A 10,168-nucleotide genomic window follows, 5' to 3' on the forward strand; every position below is an offset into this window, starting at 1 on the left:
TATTTGTTGGCTAGCAGTAAGCTGAGTAGGAGCCTCTTGTTTTCAGAGTCTGTGGGGGAAGAGGAGACAAGTTCCTCTGATGAAACTGCCTTTCCAGAGCCTAGAGCCGAGTCTGAATTTTGTTTGCCTGACATAGCATCAGATAAGACCTGAAATGGGTATTTGTGACTTATGTGACATTGTTATAATGTCCTTGTAACTTTTTTTTTGTCCTCATAACTCTCTCAAAGATCCTTGCCTATCTTTAAGATCTTATCTGTGCTCCTTACCGAGGAGGGGACCTTGTGGTTCATTGCCTCTGTCATTTGTCTTCCTTGTCAACACTGTTACAGCTTTTTATTGGAAAGGGAACAAAGAATAGTAGCCTGTGTGGCACGAGAAATTGTTTTGAAAGCTTTGCCTGTGGCTTATTTGATGGAATTCTGCTACTGATAATTGATGGAAATAGAAATTAGCTCAAGATGATGGTTTTAAGAAAATGAGAGGGTAGGAAAGGAAGTGGTGAAAGTGTTTAGTTAGTATTAAGTGAAGATGGCCACAGTGGTTCAGTAACTCTTCTGCAAGCTGATACCTTGAATTCTTAGTGCCTTCCAACAGCAAAGGACTGGCTGTTGGCTTCTTTATCTCCAGATACCCCAAATTCCAGGAGCAGAGGAGGACTCTGCAGAGCAAGCTGCAGTCTGCTGGCAGGAGGTGTCTCAGACGGCCGTGGCTGGTCTGTGGGGCACAGGTAGAACAGCCCTGGGTGGTGGCAGTGGCTCTGCACGGAGCATCGTGCTGGGTGTCCCTGGCAAGGCTTCTGTGGGGACCCACGCTCCTGCAGCAGTCCTGCCTGAGCTCCTCAGGAGCTGACCTGGGGGGTGCCTGCAGGGCCTTCTCCAGCCAGGGTCCAGAGCTGGCAGATGTCAGGGGACAGCAGAGATCGACAGGGAGAGTGTCTTGTTTGGAGGATGCCGCTGGGTCATGCATGAAGCAGGTCTTGACTTCAGAGCAATAACAGCACCAGATTTGTGCCTTAATGTCTCATCTTCAGATTTGTGCCTTAATTTCTCATCTCATCATAAGCTGATTGGACTCAAGGTAGTGGTTCTCTGTTGACTCACAGGATGTTTCTGATCCCTCCTGCCACCCTCAGCTCCCTTTAGCTGCCACTCCATTTATGTGGAGTGTGTCCTTTCATATCAGCAAGGACCATTTTAAAATCCACATGTTGTCTTTTGGAGGAGAAATATTCTAGCCCAGCAGCTACTGAAGATGCCTGTGACCTTTGGAGGGAAGAGGGACTTGCTGAGAATGGGGCTGGGTGGCTCACCCAGGACTGCCAGGGGAACAGATCTGCAGGGAGGTGGAAGGACTGACTGCCAGGCCTTGTCCCAGCATCTGGCATTTGTACTAGAAGTCAGAGCTGTGTCTTTTGCAAAACAGAGGAGCTGTAAGATGTGGTCTCTGTGGTCAGAAGGGTTGGGAGAGACACACACCTATTGATCTGTGAACTTTCTGTTTGTTTTGGCTTTTGGTGAAAAGCTCTCCCCTATGTGTGTTCAGGCACTTTGGTTTTGGAGGCTGCAGTAGCTGTTGTCTGTTCCTCTCCCGTGGTCTTTGGTTTTGTTTGTTTTTCCACTGTGCTGTGAAGCTACTGGATGAGTTACACGGGGCGTTACCTGCCTGTTAGCCATTGACAGACCAGTGGCAACCGGGTGGAGAAAATGGAAACCTCAGCTTCTCTCTGTGGAGGCTCTGCCGAAATTTTCACACCCACACACATAAATCAACTTCGTAGTGAGGAAGTTTGACTTCTGGCATGCCCAAGATGACTGCTATTTCAAGCAGCTCTGCATGAAAATGGGAGGTTGGGTGTTGCTGATGGTTTCTCCTCTGTGGGCTGTGTTTGTCCTGTGTCTCATCCGCTGTCCTTGTGGCAGGGCAGAGCTGGTGGCCTTGGTGAAGAATGGGAAGTGCCACCACATGTGAACCCAGTGACCTCAAGATAGGAGCTGAGGCATTCTGAAAACTTGTTTTTAGGGGGGATTTTTATCTGCCAGCTATTTTCAAGCTGCCCATGAACGCCCAAGAGTGCTGAGCCAGTTCTTTACTCTCATTTTGTTTGTAGACGGTGACAGTTTCAACAATGGTTGCACTGTTAAAGTGGCAGAGTTGTGAGTGGGTTGATGAGATGGTTCACTAAAATGTCCCAAGGAAATTGCACGCAGTCCCACACACCTCCTTTGTTTTTGAAAAACTGCTGTTAGCTAAGCAGGTGGGGAATCTTCTGTTTGGCTGTTTGATTTAACCTGACATTTCCAGCGCTCCTCTGTGCTGCCGCCAAGAGCTGCGAGGGGCTCTGGTCCCAGGCTTTCCTTTGTCCTCTCTGTTCTCACAGATGGACATCCACGCCTGAGAGCAGAACTAGGGGAGCACATCTCACGTTGATGTGACAGGGAATGTAACTTCCTGCACCAAAGAGAAACTTGTGCGTGGTACAAAGGCATAAAAAGAAAGCCCTACACCAGTGGCTCTTGGACCTGTGCCTTGATCTTGAGGAAATACCTCCTGGGCAGCTTTCACTGCTGAAAGGTTCTGCCTGGGACACGGTACAGTTGTGGCTCTGAAGTTTCTGCTGACAAGTTTGGGTTGATCCCTCTCCTCTTGCACTTTGCCACCTCTCGTGCAGCTCGGCAGAGGTGCTGGCGGGTTTCTGAGAAGCCCCTTGCTCCATGCCAGGCTGCTGGTGGAGCCACTCCTCTGCAGGCACTGGTGGGAAGTGATATCTTTATCACTGCAGAACTTCGGGTGCACAAAGAGAAGAAGGTGGACCTTCATCCAGTACCTTTACAGTGGTTTCCAGCAGAAGTGCTGTCTTGGGAGGCCCCTCTGTTTGCATGCTCCTTCATGACAAAGGTCTCTCTTTGCAGCAGAGCGAGGCTGCCTGCCTGGGTGGGATCCCAGGGAGCTGCAGGAGCATCACCTGCTCCCTCTGGCCCCCACCATCCTTTTTGACAGCTCCTTTTCTAACCTTTAGTGGCAAGTGGTTTCTTAGTAAAGGTTGTGCTTGTTTGTACATGGATATTCTGTACCTAGGAGTGATCTGCATCCTGCGTGACAGTTGGGTAATGCTTATACTGACAAGCCTGTGACGATGGTGTTGATGAGAAGCTCAACAAGAGCTGGCAGTGTGCTCGTGCAGCCCAGAAGGGCAGCCGTGTCCTGGGGTGCATCGAGAGCACTGTGTCCAGCAGATCAAGAGAGGTGTTTCTGCCCCTTTACTCTGCGCGTGTGAGACCCCACCTCGAATACTGCATCCAGTTCTGGTGTCTCCACCATAAAAGGGGCATAGATCTGCTGGACCAAGTCCAGAGGAGGCCACAAAGATGATCCAGGGGCTGGAGCATCTCTGCTATGAGGACAGGCTGAGGGCACTGGGATTGTTCCGCATGGAGAAGAGAAGACTCCGGGGGGACCTTCTAACTGCCTTCCAGTACCTGAAGGGAACCTCCAGGAAGGTGGAGAGGGACTTGTCACCAGAGGATGCAGCAACAGGACAAGGGGAAGTGGTTTTAAACTGAAGGACAGCAGGTTGAGACTGGATCTTAGGAAGAAGTTCTTCAGCATGAGGGTGGCCAGAGTCTGGACTAGATTGCCCAGAGAGGTTGTGGATGCCCCTCCCTGGAGGTGTTGAAGGCCAGGCTGGATGAGGCCTTGAGCAACCTTCTCTAGCCAGGATGTCCAAGGATGTTGAATGAGATGATCTCTGGGGTCCCTTCCAGCCTCAGCCATTCTGTGATTCTGTGTCCCCACTCACCCTTCTGCACCAAGAGCTGACCAAACGGCCTCTCGCTCGCTGTATGAGAGTGTGGTGGGGGTTGTCCTGCCCACTGCAGCCATAGCCACTGGCTCAGCTGGGAAAAAGGGGCTGTTCTACATCTGTGGGGGCACACCCATGGGGACCCTCGGGGGTGGGATCTAGGAACCCCAGCCTGAGGTTGCCCCAAGGTGGGAGAGCGTGAGGTGATGGTGATGGCAGCATTCTGTCCCCTCAGCCTTGGGGGTCATCTGCACGTGGTGGGATAGCAGAGCTGTGATCTGAAACACCTTCATGAAAACCTCTCTCAATTCCACTTGCCAGCTGCAGTGTTGAAACCATGTTTGATTGCCTGGATTCTGCTCAGAGTCAAACCAAGTTAATGAAACCAGCAACCAAGGGTTTGTAGATGTGAGGGTGACTTGATTTGGTCTGCAGGAAAACCCTGATGATGATGATGACCACAAAGCCCACCTCAATTTTGGCATTTTGAGCACAGTTGGCAGAGTGGGCAGGTAGAACAGGTACCTGTGACTGAATGTATCTAACCCAAGGTGCCAGGCACAGGATCAGGCAGCCTTAAGGTCCCATTTTTGTTGACTTCCAGACTGGTGGTGCACTTCAGATAAACTCATGCCCAAGGTCTGTGCAGTGAATGGCATTTTTTGTGAAGCATGCCCTATTTATTTATGTGTAAGTGGAACTGCAGTCGTCTGGTTTACTTGAAGTTGTAAGGCCAGACCTTGTCAAAGGCTGATACTAGGAGAAGTGAGAGGCCAGCTCAGTACAGCGTTTTACAAGGAACAGTGAACAACTGAAAGAAGCAGCTTTGTAGGGAAACTGTGTTGCAATAAAGCTGCAATCTCTAGGCAATAAATTGTTTTACATGATAACAGAGAACCAGAAGGCTATCAGCAAGACAAGATGTGAAGCTGTTTTTTTTTTCCCTCTTCCTGGGTAGATTAGATACCAAACCATTTGAAATTCCCCAAGTGAAATGCCATGTATTTATTTTAAAAGAGAAGGAGTACGACGTATGTTTTGTAAATGTAACAAGCAAGATAAAGCTAATTCTCAAATCAAATAAATCTAATTGTGTTTTATGGAGGACCTGAACTTCCATGAAACAGCGTAGTTATTTGAATGTGTTTCTGGGGCACTTGACATCTCCAAATGTTTTTAATAGATGGACCTCTTGAACAACAGTGAGAGTTGTAAAAGAGTTGTAAAGAGACTGGTAAAACAAACAGCCCACCTTAGACTTGTGAGCTGCTGCAGCATTGTGGCTTCAGCCATCGGGGTTCTGAGAGCCTTGTGGTGGAGCCACTGATGTCTGGGTGAACCTGAAAACAAATAGCTCTGGGCAAAAGCATCTGTTGGCATCATCCTGGTGAAATTCTCATGTGATTAACTGTCTCTTACCACTCTGTCTCCTTTCTGTTTATTTCAGAGACTTTCTGGCTGGAAGAGTGTGTGGTGCTGTAGCATGGCTCCTCATATTCCTCTCCACAGTGACTGTCCTTCAGCGTCACCCGAAGGAGACACAGTAAGGTAATTTGCAAGTGCTTTAGGGTAAAATACATAAAGTTTATAAACCCGAGGACTTGTCATTTGTTCTTGGATTCTCTGAGGGCTTTACCATATGGTTTAACAGAATATCACATGTAATTAAACAACCAGAAGAGGCATTTTCCACAGTCCTTATTTTTCTGCGGAGTTCTCGGTGCCCTCTTGCTTTGATTGTTTTATGCATTTACTCTTAGGATATTAACCAACTTAGTTAACTGGGCTTGTGTTTACTTCTGGTTACAATATCAAGGGATAACTACAAACTCAAACTTTGACCAAGCTGTGAGGTGGGGCAAAGGGGGCGCCCTAGATGATGGTCAGTGACTGTAATGCAAACCTGTAGATTGCTTGGGGATGTGCTGAAAGACAAGCAAGCCCCAAATGACCTTTTCTTGGAGTCACAAGGTTGGTTTAGGTATCACTGAAGCTTGGAGCTACGTGATGACCTTTCAGGATCTGTTCCAGCCTTTACTGCTGTGGCTTGGCAGGGTAACCCTTTCTAGATGAATGGGTGTTGTCTCAGAGAGTACAAAACACTACAGAGGAGATCTGTAAGGGCAGGCTAGTGGAGATTAGCACAGGGGCTGGGCACCACCCGAATTTGACATCACCCTGTGAATGCAGCTTAGACCGTTCCCTTTGTAGGAATGTCCTGTGTTCACTCTCATTTGATAACTAAAGCAGGGACACAAGGCTTGAGATGTAAGCTGCAGAGCTAGGAACACACTCAGTTCATTCAGACACCGTTTCCTGCTTGACTTCTTCATGCCATGCTTTTCACAGGAGTGACACCCATCATAAGGAAGCACAGCTCACGGGAGGAGATGAAGAATGTCGTGGTGCAGCATTATTGGAAACTGACTGGCCGATCCTCAGCCTGGCTGAGACTGTGCCACAGGAGTGTCCTTCCTGGAGATCAAGGGCCTGTGAGACAAACCCTGATTGACCTGATGCTAAGCAGCTCCCAGGGAACCTGGAGAGAACAGCCTGCCCTTCCTGAGCACAGAGCTCTCACATTTCCACTACAATAGCACAGTGTGCTGCTCTCCTGCCCAGCAATTACTCTGCCTGACTTTTTCCCCAGTGTGAGGTTGGTGGGTGGTGTGCAGCTGGGGTGGCAAAGAATTACCTCCTCTCCATGGCTGGCAAAAGCCTCTGCCAAGTTAATAGGAGGAGGATGGAGATAAGTAGCACAGGACCCTCTGGGTATCTAAATAAAGCAGGAGAATAACTGTTAAACAGAAGACAATAGACAAAAGAGAGAATGGATGAGAAGCATGTGATTTCTAGCAGTAAATGCATCTGGCTTCTCACAGGACCCTATGGCTGTGCTACTCTTGCAGCCTAAAATGTGTCTGCACTTCTCTGATACATCTGTCAGTCAGGAACAGAGAGGAAGGCACTGTGAGGCCACATTTTTCCAAGTGTAAGGCAGGGATGTGATGATTTACACAGCTCAAAAGCAGGCTTGCATCTTGCATTCCTGTAACACTTTTTACCCCAGAGGTTGCCAAATGGCACGTTTGGCCTGCCAGATGTCAAGAGGGATGGCCTCTGATGTTAGGTCAGTGGGAAGAGTATGGGAAGGACTTTTAGCAGGAAATATTTCACTTCTGGCTCTAAAATTAGCAGACCCTCTGACAGATAATCTGTCTTTTGTATCTGTGCAGGGCCTGGTTTTGCAGCCAGAGGTGAAGTGCTGAGATAATACACCTGCAGTTTTTGCCGGGGCTACAGCAAGAGACTGGGGCTTTGTGATTCTTGTGCTTCTCCCTCTGGAGCAGTGAGAGCCCTGGAACACTCCTACTCCTGGCAGCTGGCAGGGACAGGAGCTGGAGAGGCTCCTTTTCTGACGGGAGGCCAGCTAGCCACGAGTTTAATAAATTATTTTCTTGCCTGTCTGCAGTACTACTGGGCTTCTTGTGGGAACAGCTCTCTGAGAGCTTCCTAGTCAAGGGGCTGATTTTCTTCTTTCCACCAAACAGATTTTAGAAGGGGGAAAAAAAACCCAAACCCCTATCAGCCCTGAAGTGGTGTCAGTTTGTCTCTCTGTCTGTCAGCTCTGGGGTGATATGCTGAGCGTCCTGCTGGCATGGCACAGACAAAAGGCTCTTTGAGGGAGGCATTTGGATAAAGCTTCCCTGGTTCTTTCCAGGCTGCGTGACTCCTGCAGACATTTCCAGCTCTCATTGCTGGGAGTGTATTTTTGGGTTGTGTTTTGGTTTTTTGGTTTTTTTTTTTTAATTCTCTCAAATAAAGTGTCTCATCAGTCTTCTCAGCTTTGTGTGTCTAAGAAAGGAATTCTGCACCAGAGCTGTTTCAGTGCAGCAGCATAAGCAGAATGGGGTGAGTGGAGAGGAGCTCAAGGAGCAGAAAGCAGTGTGATGGAAGACTTGGTCTGCTTCACTCCATACAGGGAGGTTAACACCTGTAGCTGTGGCCAGGGGGCACATGCTCGATAGCTGGGTAGTCAGTGGGCTTGCAGAAAGAACCAAAACAAGTTCCAGTGAGCAGAGGCTGTAATGTGGCCACTTACACCCATCTCCCAGGGATTGCTCCAGGCAAGGTCTTGCCCTGGTGTGTAGGAGCTGGCTGGAGGAGCCTGTCTGTGGTCCCATTACCATGTGGGAGAGGGGGAAGTACTCCAGTGTGCACCCTGCTGTCACAACACAGATTCAGGGCAGTTTCTTTATGGGGACATTAGCTGGGTGGGGCTGAATACCAGGCAGATAAAACAGCACTAATAAAAAAAGCAAGAAGTTTTGCATTCTCTGCAGCTCTGCTGTGTGGACACTGAAGAGGCACTTGCTAGCATCCCACCACAAAAGCCACCATCTCTCTCCTGGGGCATTTCAGCCCATGGAGAAACTGGTCTGGCTCACTGGGGTGTTCCCCAGCTCCTGACATGGATCTCTGAGGCTTTGCTCTGTGACAAAACTTGCAAGTATTCTTTCAAGTGCAGCAGTAGGAGAGGTGGGGGCTTTGCCTTGATAAATGCTGTTGTCTCTGGGCTCAGTGTTTTTGAGGGAAGATGTGGTGCAGAAGGGAAGGGACTTGCTAGCAAATGGCCAGTCAGTGTGGAATTAAGGGAAGCTTGGGAGTTTTTAGACTATCAGTTTTGGTTGCTGAAAGGAAGACAAATAATCTGTGTAGGGTTTGCTCTTGTAATTTCTTTTCCCCCTGCATTCCCAGCCTGAAAGCATGTGCTTCTGAAGGTAACTATGAACTGGGAAGGGGAAGCAAGAACCAAATGTTTCCAAGCCAAGCTTGTGCTGGCTTGGACTTTGCTAACCCGTGGGAATGACCAGGGAGCAGTGGCAATGTCATTCTTTGCTCTCCCAGTTACAGCTCTCTCAGTTCATATATCATCAGGTAATAATGTGAGCAGGTCCAAACACCCCCAGCTTCTTTAGCAGCTTCTTTATTCCACAGGCTTCTGGTTGAGTACTGGTTTTGCTATGTTGTGGACATGACTGAAAGACATATTTGGCCTGTAGGGAAGCTTGATAAATTTGTTCTTAAAGCACATCTTGTGATGCCCTGTTCTGTAGTCCAAAGCCATGGGAAAGTGCAGAGCACAAAGAGCATGGGCAGGTAAACGAGATTTGATGCAAAGCCCTCTGGAGAATGTGCCCACAGATAAATCTTCAGTGTCGTTCAGACTCTAGCTGACACCCACAATGCACACAGCTAAAAGGGATAAAGTTTGTTTATGAAGAAAAAAAAAACCAAACAGAAAGGCAAATCTGCCTTTTATCTGTCCAGGATGTAACTAAGGATGTAGTTGAGTGGATATGGAACAAAATGAACTGCTAAAGATGGAAATGGGCTAAGAGATAAACATCTTCGTTTATGGGTCCACGTGGAGTTTGCTTAAGAAAAAATCCCATAAAGGTCTTGTTTTCACAGCACTAAAGAAGGGAGGAACTTGTAGTGTGGGCATTGCTGTTGGTAGCTGGACAGATGGAACATGGATCAGCAGTGCTGGCCTTGGTGTCTCTGCGCTGTGAGAGAAGCAGCATCTCCTGGGACTGCCAGGAGGACTACCAGAGAAAAATGAAAACCTCTCCTCTGGCAGAGGAGGCTGCTGGCATCCAGCCTGGGGCCCTTGAGAGGCTGCCAGCCCCCGCGCCAGCAGCAGCCTTCACCTATTATCTTCCTGTCTGTGGGCTGGGAGCCCGGTGTGTCCCAGGAATCGTGCTTCTTCCAGAGCTTTGGAAGGGAGCAGCTCTGCTCTTGGCCTCAGTTTTCGGCAGGCCATCCCTGAGGAGTTCCAATACATCCCCCTTTCCCAAGCTGACCTCATGTTTGAGCTAGCCAGCCTGGCTGCCTGAGCCCTGGCAGGCTGATTTCAGCAGTGCGAGTGGAGGGTGAGGAAATAATACTCCAAGGAAGTGCAAGCTAGTACTCTGATAGGGTTTTTTAAGGTTTTCTTTTCTTACCCTAAGAAGGTGAAAAGCTGTGTGTTTTAGCAAGTCTGCTTTTGGCTGATGTGGTTGCCAGAGAATTGGTTATTCCCCCAAGAGCAGTCTTCCCTGAAGACAGAGTACTAGAGGTGTGTTGTCCACATTTTTCTTCCCCCTTCCTTAAACACAAAGCAAGCTGTCCTTTTTTTGGGTGTAGGAATCTTGCTATCCCCTGTGGCTCTTGGTTTTGCCATCATGTTACGTGGGGTTGAAGGAAAATGTTTGCTGCCTCCAGAGTTTCCCTTTGGGACCTTATTAACAAAAAAAGCCTTGTCGTTGACCCAAGCAGTTCATCCAAGCGGTGTGCCTGGAGGTGTGTAGGGACGGATGAAAT

This window comes from Merops nubicus, unplaced genomic scaffold (genome assembly GCF_000691845.1).
Source record: "Merops nubicus isolate BGI_N331 unplaced genomic scaffold, ASM69184v1 scaffold11423, whole genome shotgun sequence".
Classification (NCBI taxonomy): Eukaryota; Metazoa; Chordata; class Aves; order Coraciiformes; family Meropidae; genus Merops; species Merops nubicus.